At 39.4% G+C, this 20,948-nt stretch overlaps 1 protein-coding gene and 1 long non-coding RNA gene across 9 annotated transcripts in view; both read left to right on the forward strand.

The window, feature by feature from the left end:
- The window catches only part of Ten-m (teneurin transmembrane protein Ten-m), a 499,088-nt gene that overhangs the window by 74,519 nt on the left and 403,621 nt on the right, over nt 1–20,948 (forward strand). The gene's annotated exons all lie outside the window — the stretch shown is intronic.
- LOC148937859 (uncharacterized) lies at nt 5,410–17,396 on the forward strand. The gene is made up of 3 exons (XR_016141451.1): nt 5,410–5,690; nt 13,183–13,242; nt 14,119–17,396. It is a non-coding gene; the product is annotated as an uncharacterized LOC148937859 (long non-coding RNA).

Genomic DNA, 20,948 nt, shown 5'->3' on the forward strand with positions numbered 1-20,948 from the left:
CTAATGATGACTGACAGCGCTTTTATGAAAATACTCACACGCGCCCTGGATAGGGTTGACATGCAGGAAGTGAACGAAATGCTACGACGAGTAGCGCCTGTCTTTGATACGCATTTTAATATACATTGAAATCGAGAAAGTGAGGTTTAATATGCCACGTCATTGCAATTTTCCACGTCAAACCGCTCATTATCAGGCCGTCCGATTAAAAATAAGCCGACGAAATGTAGGTGAAGCACGTGACGATATTTTAAGCGTATCATGGAATATTCAGCGCGTTCTCCAAAATAATCTGAAGCAATCCCTTTGCGATAATTTGCATTTAATATTCCAATAAATCATCATGCGTGACACCGTATCTTAAAGCCCATCTACGGAGCTCTTCTACGAACACTTGCAATTCACGCGTATCTATCCCGTGACTCAAAGGGCGGTTTATGCGACGCCTTCTTTCATGAATCATCCTTCGTGCAGGCCCTCCCGAATCGAGTCGAATTAATATGCCGTGATAGGCGCTGCGCCCGCGGTGGTCACAGTAATAATGGATGACGAAGGCGACGACAGCGCGTGTGGGCACCATCACGTATACTCGTCGCTTTCGTAAAAAAAAAAAAAAAACGCAACCGTTCACTCGAACCACTTCCGCGAGAAAGCCATAGCGCTCGACGAGGACCATAAAGTGGAGGAAATAGCGAGAGGGGAGGACAATCCCCTTCAACGTAATGGCTCCTTATTCAATGGATAGGCAGGTAAGGTCCGTAAGGTACATGACGCGCCGGATAGTGATTGTACGCAGAAAGATATTTCCTCTCCCTCGCACGTTACGCACATGATAATAGAGGTGGGCGAGGTCGTTTCTGTCGCCGGATGTCACGCGGTGCGTCAGGCGACACGTTTCGTGCAAAGTGACCGCACGCATCGATATTTCCTACGGCGCGGCACAATGACAATGAGGATGGCTGGGAAAAAGTAGCGTCGGGCAACGCACGCAGTTGTTGCATAATCCCTTCCGGCAACGGGCGTAGCTCGGCGAGGTTTTCAAAAAAATGGAAAGGAATAGTCAAACGAAATTTAACGGGAATTAATTGCCGAGCGCGCGTCAATTATCAAATAATTCTAATTGGAATTTATTCGTTTTATTTTACCGTACCGAAGGACTTTAAACATATCCGAGAAATTGAACGAATGTGAAAATAAAACTCTTTGTTTGCGCTGCAAATTTAGAACTTGCATGCCGTTTCTCTGTGTTATATATTCGGGCCGTTCTATGCATATACTGATATTACGGCATTAAGTATTCGAATGCATCGCGTTCGGCAGGAGCATCCCCGATATTGACGCGATAACAGTAAATCTTGGCCGAGAAAACAATATTCGCTTCACTTCAACCAATACTGGGGAATATTATGTTTCCAGCATCGTCGAGTTTTTTATCGAAGAAAAAAAGACGGAAAAATAGTTTAACCGAACCGGGAAAACTGCGGTGTTTGCATGATTGCGAGGAGAGTGCAGCGTCGAGAGTGTACAACCACGAAGGAGTCGCCAGGCCAGCGTGCGCGGTGGCGGAAAATAAATTTGCGCTTTTCGTGTCGTGCAACGTGCAATTTTAAAGGTTGCAACGGCGGCGTAAAGAGCGTGAAGCGTCGCGGAGCGCCGCCCCGGAGAGAGATAAAAGTGTACGTACAATGCAACCCTCGCGAAATGCATTTCTGTGCGCGCTCGCCACGTGTCGCACACGAACTCTTTGCCGCTCGCGCATTTCGCAGCCGCAGTTATTTTTAGTTTTCGCGTATCTACGCGTGATGCCCGCTCAGTGCATCAATATTCATTAATCCGCGGATGAATGCATGTATATTTATACGCAGATTGGATCGGCTATGCCGACGAAGAGGCCGTGTCGCGTATAAAATAGGGAACAGAAAAAAAAAAGTCGAGTCGCACGAAGTGCCAGTCGATTATCTGAGAGTGCCATATTATGTACACCTATGCATCCACGTATCATTTTATGGATGGGAGCTGAGTATGCTCGTGTATCGTAAAATTTGATTAGGGAATATAATGAATCTTCGTGAGAAATTACGTGATTTTATTATTATGTAAACCGAAGTGATTGCAGTTCTAATCGGATGTAAAGAGTTGTAAAAAAGATTAGAAATTTATCCATCTATGTAATAATAAAAAAAAACGACATATAAGACATAATTTTATTATCTGTCCATGGATCACTAAATTAAATATTCTCTTTATGCTTTTAATCAATAATTATCTGCAATTTCTAAAGAGATAAAAAATTCCTATCGATTAATTTGAATTCAATGCTTGGCAATGAGCGAAGAATATATTCATAAATAAAAAGAGGTCAAGTACTTCTTCGAGCTCGCCGAGTGTTGAGAAGGTGTAAATAGAGAGTATGTAGATTACAGGCCGTGTATTAATGATGTATCACGATCTCGCTCTCTTCGGCACTTCTTATGGAGTCTCGCTTGACTGTGAGATAACGACTAATAATAAAGCTTTATCGTTGCTGCGAGGCATCTCGCGAGAAAGCATACGTATACGTATCGACACCCCTCGAATACCTTACACACGCAGGCTCTGTTCCATCGACTGTTTTTTGTCAAAAGAACCCCATTATACTGAACATGCACGTCTAAAGTAGCTCTTGACCTTTTTCATCTCTCTGTCCCTCTCTCTTTCTCTATCCACCCTTAGTATATCGTATGCCTTTGGACCTGGCTCCCTACATATTTCTGTTTCATATTCTCATCTCAAGCACTTTTCACGAGAGTTTGTCGCTCGAGAGTTAAGATGACGCCATTAAGCCAAACCTCTTTTTCAGCGGAACAAAAATCAAATGATTCTCTTGTGCGAGCGATCGGTACGGATCTGGTAATACGTACTAGCTCGATCTCTCAGTACTACTCTTAGTGTTTGTTTGTCTATTGATTCAATGCTTCTTGATACCTTTGACGCAAACAAGGAGAAACGAGCGAAGTATTTGATCATACGTGACCGACTTTTTCAAGTGGCCTCGCAGTGCAGTCTCACAAATCCTTTGAGATTTATCGTGACAAAACGTTCCAATCAACTTCACCAAGTTTCATGATCTGACTATTATTATTTTCACGTAAGAAGTTTATATAAGTATCTCGGCAAATTCTGTATCAACTCAACTTGACCAAGTACCAAATCAACTTGAAGATCGGAAATGTGAAAAAAAAATGACAATTCCTGCTAATCGTAAAGTACGATTACTTTGATAAAGGATCAAGAGCGAAATGTGACTCATCGATTTTATCCATTTTAACGGTGAAACGGTATTTGATTCATGAGCCTGGATTATTATGCCAAAGCGATAGCTGTGAGCCTAGATGAGTCGATGATCGATTTCATATAATATTCTTTGGAAAGTACGCACGGTATTCGTTTATAAATACAGAACGCGATGCGTCTGGGTCGCTGAGTCGTCCCTTTGCAACCGCAGAGATACGTGACGAGCCATTGAATTGGCTCGTGACATCCTGTCTTACGCGACGATTCCGTAAGCTAACCAGAATCGCAGACAAGTCACGCTTCGACAGTTCTAGTCGCCACGTTGCCACGAATAACACATGACTCATAGCGATATATTGTCACGAATATTCATTATCTTTTCGCAACTGATGAATGATTTGTTAGTCGATGAAATTGCCGAATAAAATCATGAAGAAAATAAAGATAATCGTTTGTTGAGAAGGAATTTTTAACGAACTTTGTGTGCTTGTGTGCGAACTTGTTTTAAAATTTCATTTGTCCTGATTTGTTCTAATTATCTTTTAATTAAAAATCTTCGTACCTTCGTAATATTTAAAAATATGTTTTCCCGATACATTTGTTCAATTTTAAAGTTACTACAATAGGAAATAAGTTAAATATGAAGATTCATATGAATATTTAATACATTTTTCTTTCTGCACATTAAGAAGGACTAAACCTCTCGTTTTTCAACGTAGTTTAGTTACGTCATGCTTTATTGCCTCGAAAATGCGAAAGTTACAGTGTAAACAGAAATGTGTTTGCACTTGTCATATGTAATAGCACTTTTCTCCGCGGTTTACGAGCGCGGCACTTTAGCACGGGACGAAAATTCTTTTTTTACATCTTTGTGTGCAACAACATATGCCATTTCTCTCTCCCTTTCTGTCTCCCTTCCTCTCTCTTTCTCTCCTGGATTTAGTCTAGATAAAATATATTTCAACATATATTTTTAGTTTTCTCTGGAGTGCCTCTTTTACGTCTATCATCCGCTATGTAATATATTTTAGCTCGTAAACCGCGTTGTCCTATCCCGGTCTCTGTCTCTATCTAAAGATTCGTATTCATGGACCGCTTTTAGTAGCTGCTGGGTCTATTAACGACACGCTTATAAGGAGAAGGAAGTTCGTTAAAAGCATGCCGAGAATACGAAATATCGCCTGTAGTGACCTGTGGAGCGACGGTTCATAAATTTCGCGATACTCTCTACTTCTCAAACTTTTATCTCTTTTATCCCTCACGTTATTATCCTGACTTAAGTTTCTAACACTTTGCACCTACATAACATCAAATAAGAGTGTATCATGATACGAGCAAGATTATTGAATAAATCACTTAAGAATATTAGTTAAGAATATAGGACTGAAATTTTGAAAATTTACAAATTCTCTCAACAAATTTCAAAATTGTTCAATGTTAAGTATTACCAGTAAATAATGAAGTAACTTAACTTTTCGATTCAGGGTTAAGCATATTATTTTTTAAGACGAACGATAAAATCACTATTCTTTGCGTTTACCGTTCTTGGAATTTATTTCAGCCTGACAGTCGGCATGGCACGGTTTAAGGGATCGTTGCTTTCGGCGGATTCACACACACACACACACACACACACACACACACACACACACACACACACACACACACACACACACACACACACACACACACACACACACACACATTGCTCGTTATTTGCAAACGATAAAAGAAAAATATGAAATATCATAAAGAGTAAGCAGTCGGCATCGGCAAAGGACGAGCTTGCGGCCTCCAACACGAAAGCGTAACTTCACGGCCGCTCTTTTACGACATTTTTATAGCTCATTTCGTGCAAGGCATATGTCCGCTATCGCAAAGTGATCTTTGTTTTATATTCGAACAACTGCCATTACTGTCCATGGTGTTTGCTGTCGACGTTTTATCCACGTTTCTCCGCTCTCATTGACTTTCACTTTTTTTTTCAAAGAAAGAGGAAGTGTGTATTAGAAATAGACAATTATCTTAAAAATTCTTTCTTCTGCTCTTTGATTTTCTGCATATATATAGATGACTCGATGAGTCGATTTATATCGCAATTGCAACAAAATATGCAAAATAATATGAATTCTTCCCGATATAATTTTAACATTGACATAACTTCTTACAAGACATTCGATGGTTTCCCACATGTTGCAAATGCCGCTATTCCCGTTCACCGGAAGGTTAAGTCACACGTCGGCAAATTAACTCGAGCGTTAAACGTCTTGCCTGTGTTCGGTTTGCCAATACACTAAGGTAAGTGGAAAGCAATTCTAGCCGACTGTAGAAGGCCTGCGGAGGGCTTGCTCCCGATGGGAGCAGTCAGTGTCAGTGTCAGTGTCAGATCCGATGCAGTCATCCGGTTTGAAGCGAACGTAAGGCAACGTGAGCGTTATGCACGGCGTGTTGTTAATTATCCAAAGAATAAACGTCGTGACCAAGTTGACAAGACCCGACTTTGTTAAACATTTGATTCACTGCGTTCTTAATGCGTTTCCGGCTGACAAGTTAAAACACATCTAATTTCGAGATAAAACGTTTCGAAGCGTCTCGTCTCTCCATTAGCTAAAACTAACTGAGGTTTAATTCGCTCACGCTACACCCATACGATTACCGGTAATCATCCTGCAATTGCGTGCATTTCTATTCGCGGTCGAACAGCTTCTAATGCACTCACGAATAGGGAATTACGTACAACGCGTATAACGTAAACTGTACGCGCGTGGAAGGTTATCAAGGAGATCGTGGAAAGCTACTATCGCGAAAGCTTCAAGCGTACCGTAATAACATTCTACGCGGCATGAAGGATGGTCACGGCCAAGTGAAAAGGTGGGTGGACGATTATCTGCGCGAGCGATCAGTATCGAAATGCACTGGATGGCCTGGATTTTTTTTTTTTTCCTTCCGAAGCGTCCACGCACGACATCGAAAGGGACATACGCGCCGTTAACGAGGAGGGTCGGCCCAGAAGACAATAATTAAGGATCCCTGTGCCGTGACAATTGGCGTCGGGTCGTGTCGTGTCGCGGGGGCACGCTATACTTGGCACTTTGCGTGACACGTTCGTTGCGTGACTCGGCGCGAGCATCGAGCTAACCGAGTGGATACGAGGCCACGACCCCGTTATTATCGGTAGATCGTGTTAAACCCGTATAACCCTGGGCACCGAAAACTCGTCGGTGGTAACACCGATGGGAAATCCTTCCTTCTGCAACGAATCTCGGCTTTTTGACGTACGCTATTTATTTCTGTGCGTGCATCGACATCGAAATCGATCCCAGTCACGTCTAGTAGAATTAACTAAAAGCGTTATTAATTAAACACGTTTATATCGCGAACAGAGAGCGAAACTCCTTTCTCGGAATATCATAAATCTTGGTACGAAAATGTACGGAGCGACTTGCCTTGTGGTGGGAGTCGGCGTCCAGTTTCATGAATTTTTATGTTAGATCCGGAAGAACCATCGCATCGCGCCGAGAATGTTTTCTCCTGCAAAATTCATCGAGCGAAAGTGTTCGGCGTGCGAAAAAAGGGGGAGGGGGACATTAGGAGGAAGACAAACACGAGGGTATCTTCCTTGGAACTTGACAAATCGCGGTGGGAGGGAACCGCGAAAAACGAAAGGCTGAACAAACCCTTCGTCCAAATGCCCGTGTATTATATGCGGCGTCCGCGCCTCCGGTAATGGCTCCTTATGATTTAGCGAGAGTGTTTTCTTAGTCTCGTGAAAGTGGCGCCCGCGTAATCGTTTGTCAAGCGCCCGACGAAATAATAGCGCCGGGGCCAGGCCACCCCTTCGTGTATTCTCGCACCGAAGAAATTCCATGGCGATATTTCACCATCATCGCTATTAAAGATCATTTCGCAGATGAAGAGTAACGACGCGTCCTTCGCACGAGCGCACAACGATGAACCTCGTCCCCGAAACGATGTTCTTCCGTGAAGAATCTCGAGGGGTGGCACGGCTCTCGGTAAAGACCGTCGACGTTATGTCCTCAGGAAGTTTTCCGGTCAGCGAGTCCACAGGAGACAATCGTAAAGCTAAATTCTGTTACGCGTGATTGAAAGAATCTAATCTTTCAATGTGAACGATGCAACGATGCAAGTTCTCTTGAATATTTATACATGAATATTTATACACGATCTCGCGAGATCGAGGAATCTAATAATTCTTATTTCGGTAATTATCAAATTATTTGAGCGACCAATAAAAAAAAATCTAGATATAAATATTTTGCACTGATATTAATTAGTCATTCCATGTGGCGAGAATTCGGTACGGTATCCTCGCGATTTTTTATAAATTATCACGTCAAAAAGAAGTCGCATAGAGGCGATATATCTCCCGATCACAGTTGCATCTTCCGACAGGTTGATATTCAAGGGATGTCGACCAATATAGACAGTGACTGCTAGTGATCTGAAAGCGAAAGGTAAAAGCAACGGGACGAGATCGTGTCGCGAGGCATTAACATGCCGCCGCCGATGTGCGGTTATCAACACTGGATTGTTCACCGCGTGTCTCGACTTCCAACGTCGGCCACATTACGCTCTACCTCGCCTCGTTCCTCTAACGTCTCACGTTGAGCCAGTCGTAACCCGTGCTCGCCTTTCGTTGTGGATTCTTAACCTCCTCACGACGCTCCCTGAGGTTTTACAACACCCAGTTTATTCCCGTAGAAAGGGTAGTCCTTTAGGTGAACGCGAACCACCACTGTAATTCCGAGGACGTAGTCCCGGGTTGTCTTCAACCATCGACGACCTACTTCGTGCCACACGTTTCTACTGGGACGAAAAGCGCGCAGCTATTCTATTTTTTTCCTATGCTTTAACTCCGTGACACATACTTGGAAATAGATATCATTTTGCCTTTTTTTTCCTTTTACCCTTATACACGGATACAAATATATATTCGCTCTTTAATTTTTCAATCCAAGAAATTAGAAGTATGACCGATTGATTAAAATAAAGAATTAGAACTCCTTTTGATTTTATTCTAGATAAAAATAATTGTTATTTCCCACGTGTACTGTCGAATTTAGGTCCAAAGGTAGATTGGAACACCAAAGATAGATTGGAGAATTAAATTTTCATGCATTATCTGTATTTATGGGCTCTAGCGTTCCATACTAGATGCGATTCTTGATATCGATCACGTTTCGATCGGATAAAACGCTATCATTTCAGTCTCGTTCTTTTTTTTTTCCGCAAGTTGAAGCATTTTCTCTTCTAGTCGGTAATTTGAAAAAGAAGCAGTGAGTGGCTCCTCGCGTAAAGAGTCTACGTGACTAGAGCTGTCCTTTTTTTTTCCAGAAAACACGGCCCGAGTTTCTTCACATACGCATAACACGAACCTCGCGTTAATCTTGATTTGCAACTAACCACCTCCAGTGCCTCAGTGCAACCGTAAAGCATCGATTTAATCCCCGGAGACCTTTCGTTACGTTCTACTTCTGCCTTCTCATTCTTCCGCGAGCGTACGAGCCGTGTACTTTCTGTGAAAATCGTTAAATTTATCGGAATTGATAGCTCCCTTTACACGCCTTAAGTTTTATGTACAGCATCCTGAATAGAAGCGTCAGCATGAACTCTGCATACCATTGGCAATACATACGTGTGTATGCGTACATACGTTTAATAAAAATAAAATTTGTAGTCGTGTGCAGCTCTCCGATATGATAGTTGATTTTTTTTTAATATCAAAAAATATTTTTTTAATTACATTATAGATGCGCTTTATTATAACGCACTAATTGAGCGTACATATATAAAATATTGGGTGTTTACTGTGCAAAGAGCATAGATTTTGCACGCAATCCGCAATCTCGACGTGTATTTGCCAAAAATCGCGTCGTACCTATTTTATGTTACATCCAAATATATATATATACATGCACACACATACACATCCATATATATATATATATATATATATATATAAAATACGTCAGTTGGAAAATGTCTCTTGGAGGGTTATCGCCTAGGCTCGCTTCTGGTTCTTTCCTCTTCCGTTCTATCTCCCTTTTCCTTTCCACCTCGTCCTACATCAGACCTTGGGGAATGAAATAAATTCCGCGTTTCTGAGAAATTGGAGAGCCTCGGGGGGTAGAAGACATTTTCCTTGGACCTCCGGAAAACTCCTTATTCCGCGTCATCTGCTTTTCAATCAAGGTCGGGTATCGGCGTGGGCGAGATGAGAGGTAGGTGAGCTTGGCTACGAAGCCGATGGGAGATCGGTAGCCACCTTACCTTCAGGTTATAGATAAGTTGATATCACTTTTATAGCACCGTCGCTCCATCGACCTTGCGCTTTCAAAGCCCGTTTTTAACCCTCGGACCAAAAGGAAAAGAGTTATGACGTTGACCACGACAGAATAGACTTTCCAGTTTTTTATATACATCTTTACAGCTTTAAATAATAAACAAATAGCTTTTTATATTATTTTTATGTAAAAATGTTACTATGATATTGCAACCATGATAATTGTATATTTTTTGTGATTTGCATATTTTTTTATATTTTGTATATTTTTGTATATTTTTCTCTTATAAAAAATATATTTTTGTAAACTGGGAAAATAATATTCTGCAAATCTATAATTTGTCGAAATCCTTTTATATACAACTTATCAGCATTCGATATAAAGGTAACATGATGCTCAAATGCGACAATATTTGCGGGAAGCCAGTCGAAACTTTCGTTATAACGAAATGTTTTTCGTACAAAGGTGAAATTGGAATCGTGCAAAGGACGCAGCAGATTCGTAAACTCTGTTATAGCACGTGCGGCCTTCCGCGTGCGAAATGTTTCAAACTAAAGTAAATTATATATTTGAAGCGACACGCGGGTGTATCTCTAACAAGAAAAGGAAGCGGAAGATATTATACGGGAAAGAACTGCGCGGCATTTTGTCACTGAATTCGCGGATACAAGTTTCACGATTTCGTCGGAGGCGCGATAAGTAAAACTCCGTCTTTTTTATTCTTCGCAAGCGGGAGTTTCTTCCGAAGTTTATACTTACTTTCTCCACCTTCTACCGCCAGCTGGGCGGCCCTTGTTTCTACCACAATTTTAGTTCAGTTGGCCGCCAGTCACGCATAACAAATGATTCTCTCTCGCTCTCGCATCTCTCTCTCTCTCTCTCTCTCTCTCTCTCTCTCTCTCTCTCTCTCTCTCTCTCTCTTTCTCTGTCTCCGCAATTTTGTGTTTATTTCCTTTTGACTATTAGCTGCAAATACATAGCCTGTAGTGAGTTACAAATAAAGTGATATTCTCAAATATTTGAGAAGAATAATGATTTTCCTGATTATTGTATTTTTTCTGTACTTTTACATTTATTTATTACATTTATTTATATCAAATATCTTTTTCCTCTTGATAGAGATGGAAGAGTTTTTTATAATGAAGCAAATTAATCCTATTTTAAAATAATCGACATGTTACAGCCAGTTTCATTTTCCAAGTTTATGTTTCTATATATGTAATATATACGATACATAGATACAAATGAAAATGCAAACCAATATTTTTTATAAGTGCGAAAAATTAAAATAACCAATGATCAAATAATAGCTTAGAAATAGAAAGTTTTCGAGTAGCATATGGAGGTGACGGATGCTGACGAGAAACAATTGCAGTCTGGAAGGCCTGCACTTCAAAATTGGCGGATGTTGGTTTCTTCGAGAGACCAAGAGAGACTTTTCCGAGTCCAAGAGAAAGGAATAAAAAACCTCCAAGGACCAACGGACGAAGGAAGGCGATGGAACCAATATGTAGCATACCTTTTTCTTCCTTCCCTTTCCCCGGTCTCTCTCTTTCTCTCTTTCTTCTTTCCTCGCTTCTCAACCCAACGACGAAACCTTTGTTACTTGTTAGTGACTTTTATCTGGTCGCCCCGGGTCCTCGATTTATCTCACGGTCTCCTCTCTCATTCTCCCTCGACTCTTTTTCCCCCCTCTTTCCTCGTACCATCTCCTTCGTCCTCCCTCTCGCTATCGCCTACCAACAGCCCGCAGCCTCGAACAGTCCGGAACTTCTTATTCCGGATTTCAGACCCGTAGGCAAGGCTCTCGCCCTCTTTCTTCTAGTTCTTCTTCCTACTTCTCTTTCTTTACCCGCCGCCAGTCTTTCCGGTCCCACCACCTGGTCCCTCTTATCAGAGATAGCTTAATCTCTCGCACGACTTCTGTTAAGATAGACAACCGGACTAGCACGCGCGCAACCACGCTTTGCACAGCCACGAAGATGCGGACGACTTTCTTCTTCGTGTAAACCATCTCGTCTTATCGTACCTCCTTGGAAACTCGAGAACGAATTCGATTCAACGGCGGTTCTTAATTCTTACGGTTAGTTGCTGATCCACTGCCGATAATCCCACCGATCCTAATACGGAACCTCACGATCCGCGAACGAATTGTATAACTCCGTTGAAACTCCAGACATCTTCTATCATTGTAAACTTTACAAAATCTCTCGCTGAGATCGACGGTAGAAATATATTATTCCAAGATGTTGATTATCTAATAACTGCGAATTGCAGAACTTTAATGACCGATTTTATTAATCATGGTTTTTCCCAAAAGAGATATTAGACGGCAATTATATAAGAGAAACAGAAATAGAATTGTAAGAAAAAGGTTAAGAATTGGACAATTTTTCGTTTCTTCTCGTTGACAAATTGCGTAGGGACAAATCGTGTAATTTGTTACAGAGTGCTTTTGTGTCTGCGTACGCTTTTCGTTTCAGGTCTTCGATCGAAGAGAAGAAAAAATAGTTTCTCCGCTACTTTGTCTATCGTCGTTGATAAGTCGTCTTCCGAACAAAGAGGTTGATTTGTAAGGATGGTCTTGGAGATCACTTTTCTTTAGGGACCGCCATGGAAATATTGGAAGTAGTAGCAATCGAAGAATGACCCTATTCGCGCCTTTCATAGCAAAGCCTTAGATAATAAAGGCTCGTTCACGCGAGCATAATGGAAGACTGATCACGCTGTCCGCGCTATCAGCACTTGCCATTGCTCACTAAGAATCCTACTTCCGACATTCTACCCCCCTTTGCTCTTCCCTTTAAATACGCCATTTCTTTGTACGATTGTTATGTGTTCGAATTATCTTTATCTTTATCTTTGTCAAATATAGTAGTAATCAAATTGCACACAGAAATTATATGTATAACTATCATAATTCAATATAGTAAAGTACAGTTGAAGTTCCTCTCTTTTATTAAACTTTTATTCGACGCTCCCGTTTAATGAAATAATTTGCGAAATTACACAAATTAACTTTAACATGAATTAAAATATCTAAAAACTAAAGCATATTGCATAATTATTAAAGTACAAGCATCTTTTTTAATAAACCAATGTAATAATATTCAGAAAATAATTTTTTTACAAATTTAAAATTCATGAAAACCTGAAAAATTTTCACCATTTTCCATGTTCATTTCCATACCCACATCATGTTATATTTCGGTAACGATTATCAAAATATGTATAAAAATATATAACATTTTCTCTCTTTTTACTAAAAAAAAAAAAATTATCTTTATTTTTCGCATTATTTCTTCAGTAATAACTTGAATTGTTTTAAATTGTTTTATTAAATGGAATGCATGTATTGATTTCGCACACACCGATTATTCCAATATAGTTAATATATAATACTGAGTATGTACTTCAGTATTGATTTTTCAGGCATTACAAACTGAATAATGCCATCGGTTTTGAGATCAGTTGTCTCGATGTAATTTTAATTATTTTAAACGGTTTTATATATCGATTTTGGAATCTAATACTTTTTTTGCACACACAGAAGCTATGTATATATAAAATAAATATAATTAATAAAATATATTTTTTATTTCAGGTAAGTTTGGAGCTAATTTTTTTGATCCATGCACGACTCAGTTACAAATCCAATTATAATGTGAGTAAATATGTATTATAAAATATCATATCATAAGATAATTTTAATAATACTAAGAACAATTTTACGAGAAGAAAGCTATTATCGTTGATTGGATCAAAGTGATCGTGCGTATATTTCGTCGTATTTTCTACGACACTGGCCGCAATTAATGCTGAAGAGAAAGTTAGTTAAAGAGACTTTGTAAAGGAATAACGTTCTTATCGGACTTATTATCATTAGTCGGCTTTTCTATCTACTTTAAAGAGATATTTAAAAAACATAGTAACAGCTTTATGCATCTTTTTTATTGAAATCAAAATAATTATTATAAATAATTTATTAATACTTGTTTGTTAATTTCTTTTTATATAAATTTCAAACCTTTCATGACTTTTATTTTTCAACCCGTATTATCGTTCATTTATCTATAATCGAAAAGGTTGAGGCAACAACGTGGCTTTTGTGCCAACCTTAATGCCGCGTTCATGTAAATTTCGACGGTAATTAGTTCGTGGGACATAACGGCGAGAGTCATAGGACTTTGCTGTGAGATGAGTTATGTGTGTATTAAATGCCGGGGAAGTCAAAGGCAATGTCTAGATTCTTGCAATATCCGGCGATCATTCGAGCAAACCGTCACTACGCGATGTACGAAAAGGAATCCCATACATGTGCTCGTCAATAAAGCATGTCTATTTACGTCCAAGCTCCAGGAATATATATTGTATATTGTTGTAATTACTTCTCGATATAATTTATCACAGCTAGCGTTTAATAATGGTTTTATCAAATTATATGATAATGTGATCGAATAAAATGTGAAATCTCTTTCATCAAACATTTCACTGAAAACATAAAACGGTTTAATTGGCTTCGCGTTGAACTTCTTGTCAGATTCCCGATTGTTAATCGATCGGTTCTCTCGAATCCCGATCGGGGTGGCTCGTACGTAGAGGAGTGCGCGACCGACAAGAAGGGGACCGGCGGCAGTCGTGGGATTTTTGGCGCGACCTCCGGGATACGTGGATCGAATTCCAGGAAGGTTCGAAGGGGCTCCAGAATTCTCGTAATATCCAGCTAACGTCCATGCGAAGCGGCGCGACCGCCAAATTCAAAGATAGATTCCACGTGAATACAAGCGTGTCGAGAAAGAGGAGCTTGCGGAACCGGTTGTGGAAAGGGCGAGGAAAAATGGAGATAAAGCGAAAGATAGAGAAGCACCAGAGGTGGACCGAGGCAACGAGGACCCGCGTTTCTCGCGCTACCGAATGACAAATGGAGACCACAAGATTGCGCCTCCGACATCCAATTAGCCCGACCTTCCTCTTCTTGTTCGCCTCTTTCCTGACGCTTGTACCACCTCTAGTCCACCCCTTTCGTCCACCCTCACGACGTCAGGTGCAGGACACCGTCCGCCTCATCCTGTAAATGGTCTGAAGAGCAAGAAGACTCCATCCCTTTGTACGTTTAATCAACGAAATCTAAACGTCATTCTGCCCGAATTCGCGCGACACATGCGCGTCACATACTGATTTTCATCTTTGATCCGTGCCAATCCATACTCCAGTATATATATATATATATATATATGTGTGTGTATATACACATAATATCAGCACACAATTAAAATAGATTAATACTTAATTAAAAAGAAAATTATAATTTAAAATTATTTTTTTCTCCGTTTATACGATTGTTAAGGTTTTTAATATGAAAAAGGATAGGCGATGTTGAAAATTTGTTAAGAGCAAAGAATACGACGCGACGCGTCGCATAGAGAAATTATTTGAAATGTCGTACTTTAGTGTTGGTTAAGATCGTATTCATTTGTCCAGAGAGATGCAATTTTCATTTGGCTCTTTACGCGTATCTACCTCGGCTCGCCTCGCGGCGTGAATTATTCGTTCGTACTTAATGAAGAATTACTTGACGCTCCTCAAGTAAAATTGTGCCATGCGCCAGTGAACACTAGAGGTGGCACGTCCTTGTCATCGTCTCCAGACTGTGCCTTAATATTACGGAACCGAGTGCCGTCGAAGACGACGACGATGACGACGACGACGACGACGACGACGACGACGACGACGACGACGACGAAGTCAAATCCCGATATGAAAGGCGGCGCAGTAGCGGCGGCCGCCTCTTCATAACGTCTAAAGGGCGTCTAGCGTCGCCTCGTCGGAAGACAAAACCGGCAATTACCGTCATTCCTTCCGCACGATAACCCTGCAGCTACGGCAGCGCGTCCGCGTGTTTGCCGAACGATCGATTTTCTTAACCCTTGCTACACAATCTCTGATTTTCCTCTCAGCTCCGGAAGTCGCCTCCCCCCCCCCCCCCCTCTCTCTCTCTCTCTCTCTCTCTCTCTCTCTCTCTCTCTCTCTCTCTCTCTCTCTCTCTCTCCCTCCCTCTCCCGTTCTCTCTACCGGCCGGAGTTAAATAAATTGTGAATTTCACGATAAATCGAGCGCGAGAGATCTACGATTATTTCGCGCTGGTGATCGTATTCCCGGATCCCCGAGTCCGTAATGCCCGAGCTCGAATTTCTCTTGGAATATTCTTGCCTGTTGTAATTCGACGTAGAATAGTCGGATATTTTACGTAACGTCACTGACTCGTAGCTATGCGTATCTAAATTTGTCGAGATATATTTTCCGACACCAAATATGTTCCTGAAAAAGCCAAAAGAATAGAAAATGCGCCGCGAGATAAAACATAAAGAGTACATTTTTAATTAATTCTAATCTTGTGAAGAAGACCAGTAACGACCTATTTTGTATTCGGCAAAAAATCTTGTTTAAGATAGGTACATATTCTTTGTAATAAGAAATACATATATATATTAATTATTCGAATCATAATTACAATAATTAAAGACACATTTTCACTACGGACATAGAAGTAAAATGATGAATGGTAATGTTTGATAAGAACAGATATACTGATTGTAATAAATTAATTTTCTTCGGTAATTCTAGACTGTATTACTGTTTGTGATTAGTATAATCAAGTAAATAAAACTTTTTATACACACGCTTTTAATAAGAAAGAAAAAAGTGGAAAGATATAAAAAAATAAGTATCATATGTGTTATTTTATTACATCTAATAAAAATGAAAAAGAAGATAAAGTAGAATGTTTAATCAAGCATTAAATTAGTTGTTGTAAAATAAAATCATAAATTGTTGAATTTAATAATGATTAAAATTTTATGTTATGGTCAATTTTATTCAAGCTCAATAAGTTTAAATAAAATTAATAACTTTAATAAAGTTTAAATTCACTGCCATTGAAAAACATATTGTGGAACGGATGATCTCAATTTATGAAAATACATCGTATTCTTACAGTGAGCACGTACATGTAGCCGATAAATCTTGTAAACAATAAATCTTTAAGACAGTAAAGCAGAAATGTTTATCATGAGACATGTGGCAGCCACGTTCGTTCCCGTATTACATACAGATCTTTTGGTTCTGTTACTAATTGCTCATTAGTTCGGTTGCAGACATTCCGATCTGTTCGTAGTCGTTTATTTCTACTCAGTTCTAGATGGATAACAATTTATTCATCGACTAGTCTCTCGATTAATTAACTACTTGATCAGATCTCTGAAAATCGCAATTTTAAAGCAAACTTTGCGATTAATCTTTCAATCGCTTTATTGAATAATTATTTATTGATTCTTTAAAAATAATTAAAATTAAATAAATTATATCATTTTTTAATTATAATTAAATTAATAATTACGTTATAATTAGATTAACGTAATTAAATAAATTAACATGCCATATAGAATAAGTGGAACAAGTTAATAGTGAAGAATAAATCAACATGTTGAACTGAGAATTTATAAAGATACACTTTGCGATGTGTTTTGGTTTAAGAACGTAAATCTGCGTGCGCGTGATTAATATATCTATGTCTAGAAATTGGTGTTAGCGATCAGCTGTAATATCTTAGTGACGAATGATTCCGCTTAAAGAACAATGCAGAAGAGCGTAGACGGAAGGACGCGCTTCGCGGTTGCCAGAAGTGAAGCGAGAGTTGGAAGATCAACGAATGCTACGGTGTTCTCGGGAATGAATTCCCAGGAAGTATAGCGAGCGCGATTTGTTCGACTGAGAAAATACTACGGCTCGAGGGTGACGTTTCAAGACAGAGAAAGAGAGAGAGAGAGGGAGGGAGGAGGGAGGGGGAAGGAGGGAGAGGGAGGGAGGGGGGAGAGAGAGAGAGAGAGAGAGAGAGAGAGAGAGAGAGAGAGAGAGAGAGGGTTTCGCGGCATTATGCGAGCCAGTCTTATCGTCTTGCTTCTAATGTTTGCTCGTTTTCATGCCTCCTTCCAGTTCTGGGCACTTCTCTCGGATCCGCGTCTCCGGCTTTGCGTGATTAATCACCATAAATAAATATCCCGCCTCGGCGCGAGATATCGTACCACGGGAGAAAGAGATTACTTCTTGCCGAGGATTCTGCTACAATCACGGGGAAACGGGTGGAGGGCCTCCGGTTCTATTCCCTCCGCGGCAAGGAGGCGCAACGGGGCGTAGCTCATCTCGTGGAAATAACGCGCTGACCATTAACTCGATTTTTAAATCTAGCGTAAGTGATAGTCTTCGCTGCATTCGATGCAATACGGTACAATATACTCGACACTTGCTCGTTGAATGTTACAGTATTGTAAGAAATCGAATGGAATGATGTACATATTATATAAAAACAATAATCAAATTATAGATATATAGAATCTCTTTGAAACGGTGTAATACTCTAAAAGATGAAGAAAAGAATAAATTGACACCTCCTATTTTTTAATGATTTCTAAATAATATGTGTTTCTTAATAGCAGCACTTATTTAACTGCGGAGTTTTTTCTTTCTTCCTGTAAGATTAGCGCTGGAAAGCGCAGTGTATATCTTTTCATTAGTTGATGCACTGAGAGTAACGAATAGTTTTCTACGTATTCTCATTCCTCATTTCGCTCTTATTTACGGCTTCCCCTTGAGTATTCTCTGGCTTTGTTTTTCCAACCTTGTCGCGTTAATTTCAAAAGTAGTTAATTAAAAGACGATTCTCTCAGGCTCGACCTACATAGACAGTTGTCGAATGGATGAGAACTGAATTCTCAACCAATTACGTTACAAGCAAAAGATGGTTACGCCAGATCTCAGACCAGTCTATGAAAAAGGACAATTTTACGAATTAGATGGAATATTTTCAGCTAAACTCTCTAGAATGTCTAATAGAAAGCGATAAAAGATATATTTGAAAAAAGTAGCATCATGTATTCTCTATAATATATTTATTCATATTCAATAAATTTTAGATATATAATTTCATAAAAGTGTTTATTTAATATAGAAATAACTTTGAACATGTAATATTAATTTACATCAGAAGTCATAAATATCAAATTATTGGAATATATTTGATTAAGATTTTTTGTTAGTTAGTTTAGGATAAGTTTGATCTTAACTTATGGTAAAGTATTTTTGTGTTTTTAAAAGAAAATGTAAGCAAATTATTTCTCATGCATAAATATGCACTTTACGTCAATCTGCATGCAAAATTCATCGAACAACAACAATGGATTTAAGTTATCAATGTGAGATCTCATTTTATGAAATACAAAAGTATTATAAAAAAATTGAAAAGGAATAAGTCAATAAAATAAATCTATTGGCAGATGAGATTTTTGAATGAAAAACAAAATTTCTTTTTAATTATTTCTATCGTTGCTTAAAAAAATTATAAACATGAGCTATTTTAATTTCGACAATTATGCAAGTTGAAATATGCATTGTGTATCTGCTAATTTATTTAGTTTAATTTAAAAAATTAAGTACATCAATATATTTTTCTCTCTAAAATTTTATTTTCTTTCGGAGGGGTTGTCCGTCAGGTGGCGCCATTTGTGGAGAAACTTTGCACTAAGCTCCGCGCATCCCTTTCCACCCCGAATATTTCGATAGAATTTATTATTTATGAAAAAAAAGCGAAAACATTTTTTTATAATTAATTAATTTACATATTCAGTTTAATGTCTTTTTACTTTTAACAAATAAAACCGTATAAATGAATTAATCCTGATGATAAAATTATTACAACTTTTTATTATTCATTTCATGTAATTTTAATAAACTTTGTCCTGCGTTAATTATTCAACATATTAAATCATCATTGTGCAAATATTAAAAGATTATTTTAATAACAAAGACATACATTCGGAATAGTGCAAGCTGTCATCTGATAAAAGACCAATGTCAATCCCATTATCGCCTATTTATTTATTAACTGAATTGATATATAGACGACAGCATCGGAATTAGGAAAATATATCTGGTATACCTCTGTTATTATGCCGAGTCACAGAATCGATTCCCGACAGCGCTATACGCTGGGGTGCAATAACCAACGCGCGATCCGCCTGCACCCCGCCCATCCCACTCCCGTAGATAATCGCCTCGTAATTCACATATCCAGGATCATTATTATTCATACTTCGAGTGAGACCACGGTATGCAAAGGCAAATTGCCAGCCGGACCGGCGAACACCGCGTAGTACTTGCACACGTACATAGGAGCTTAGCTTTTCATCGAGCATTACGTAACGCTCCGACTATGTACAAAAGTATGCCACGAGGAAAAGAGTGAGTTTACTTTGGAAGTTAATAACGCTTTAGTCAACTGAACGTGTAACGTGAGACACGCTTTCCCATTAAAGGGGATAGAGCGTAGTCACGAGCGATAAGTTTATAAGCCGCGCTCGAGATCGTATCGCGAGAGAATAACGTAAATAATTACAGGCACGAGGCCTGTTTACCGTAAACTTTGCTTCCCTATGGGAAAATGTGGGAAACCCGGATCCCGGCTATCGAGACGTTGAGCGATCGGCAAGATTTTTTTCTCGCGTTATCATTTGCAAAGTGAATTACGCGGGAAAGAAAGAGCGAGAGAAAAAGAAAGAGAAAGAAAGAGCATGGGAGAGTGAGTGGTCGCTTTGCCAGCTACGCCAATTATATCGTCGGGCTTTTACAATGGTCTTTAAAACAGCATTACGTGTTTATCTTTAAAACATCTCGCGATAAAAGCGAATTGCGGGTTACGTGCGGGCGGTACGGGAATTGAACACTTTAACCGCGGCGCTACCCCGACGATTATAAAGCCAGTAAAAGAAAGATTAGCAGCCATACCCGTCATTTATTTCTGTTCAAAGGCATAATTATCCTTCGTTTTGCCGGGTGATTCCAAACAGACGTAAAATCTGCGTTCATCTGCATTTTTTTTTTTTTTTCATTGACATTTTCTTCTAGTGATTTTCTTCTTATGTCTAAGGTACGGCCGCGTCTCGCTAGAGAGCCGGGGTGTATTTTATTGGCAATGTTTTGTCTTTCGCACACAACACGCAAAGCCAAGAGACTTGTCGAAGTCTCGCCACCTTTTTACGGCACATCCCATACGTCTTTCTGCGGCTGATGGTTGAAAAACGAAGAGCGAGGGGCTTCGACGATCACGCGAGGTCTGTAAACGGTTATCGCGTCATTCAACCGGAAGTGCATTCTTGACAGCCGGAAAGAATGGCCGTACTCGACGAACTCTTTAATTAATAACGCTTTATATAATTCATGAATCTTTCATCGCCTCGAATCTCAGGGCGATTGTTCTTTTTATGGAATTAAGCGAACGTATTCAAATTATTATTGATTGAGACACGATTCGATGCAAAA

Source organism: Pogonomyrmex barbatus, unplaced genomic scaffold (genome assembly GCF_055798465.1).
Source record: "Pogonomyrmex barbatus isolate J1 unplaced genomic scaffold, ASM5579846v1 scaffold10, whole genome shotgun sequence".
In the NCBI taxonomy this organism is placed as follows: Eukaryota; Metazoa; Arthropoda; class Insecta; order Hymenoptera; family Formicidae; genus Pogonomyrmex; species Pogonomyrmex barbatus.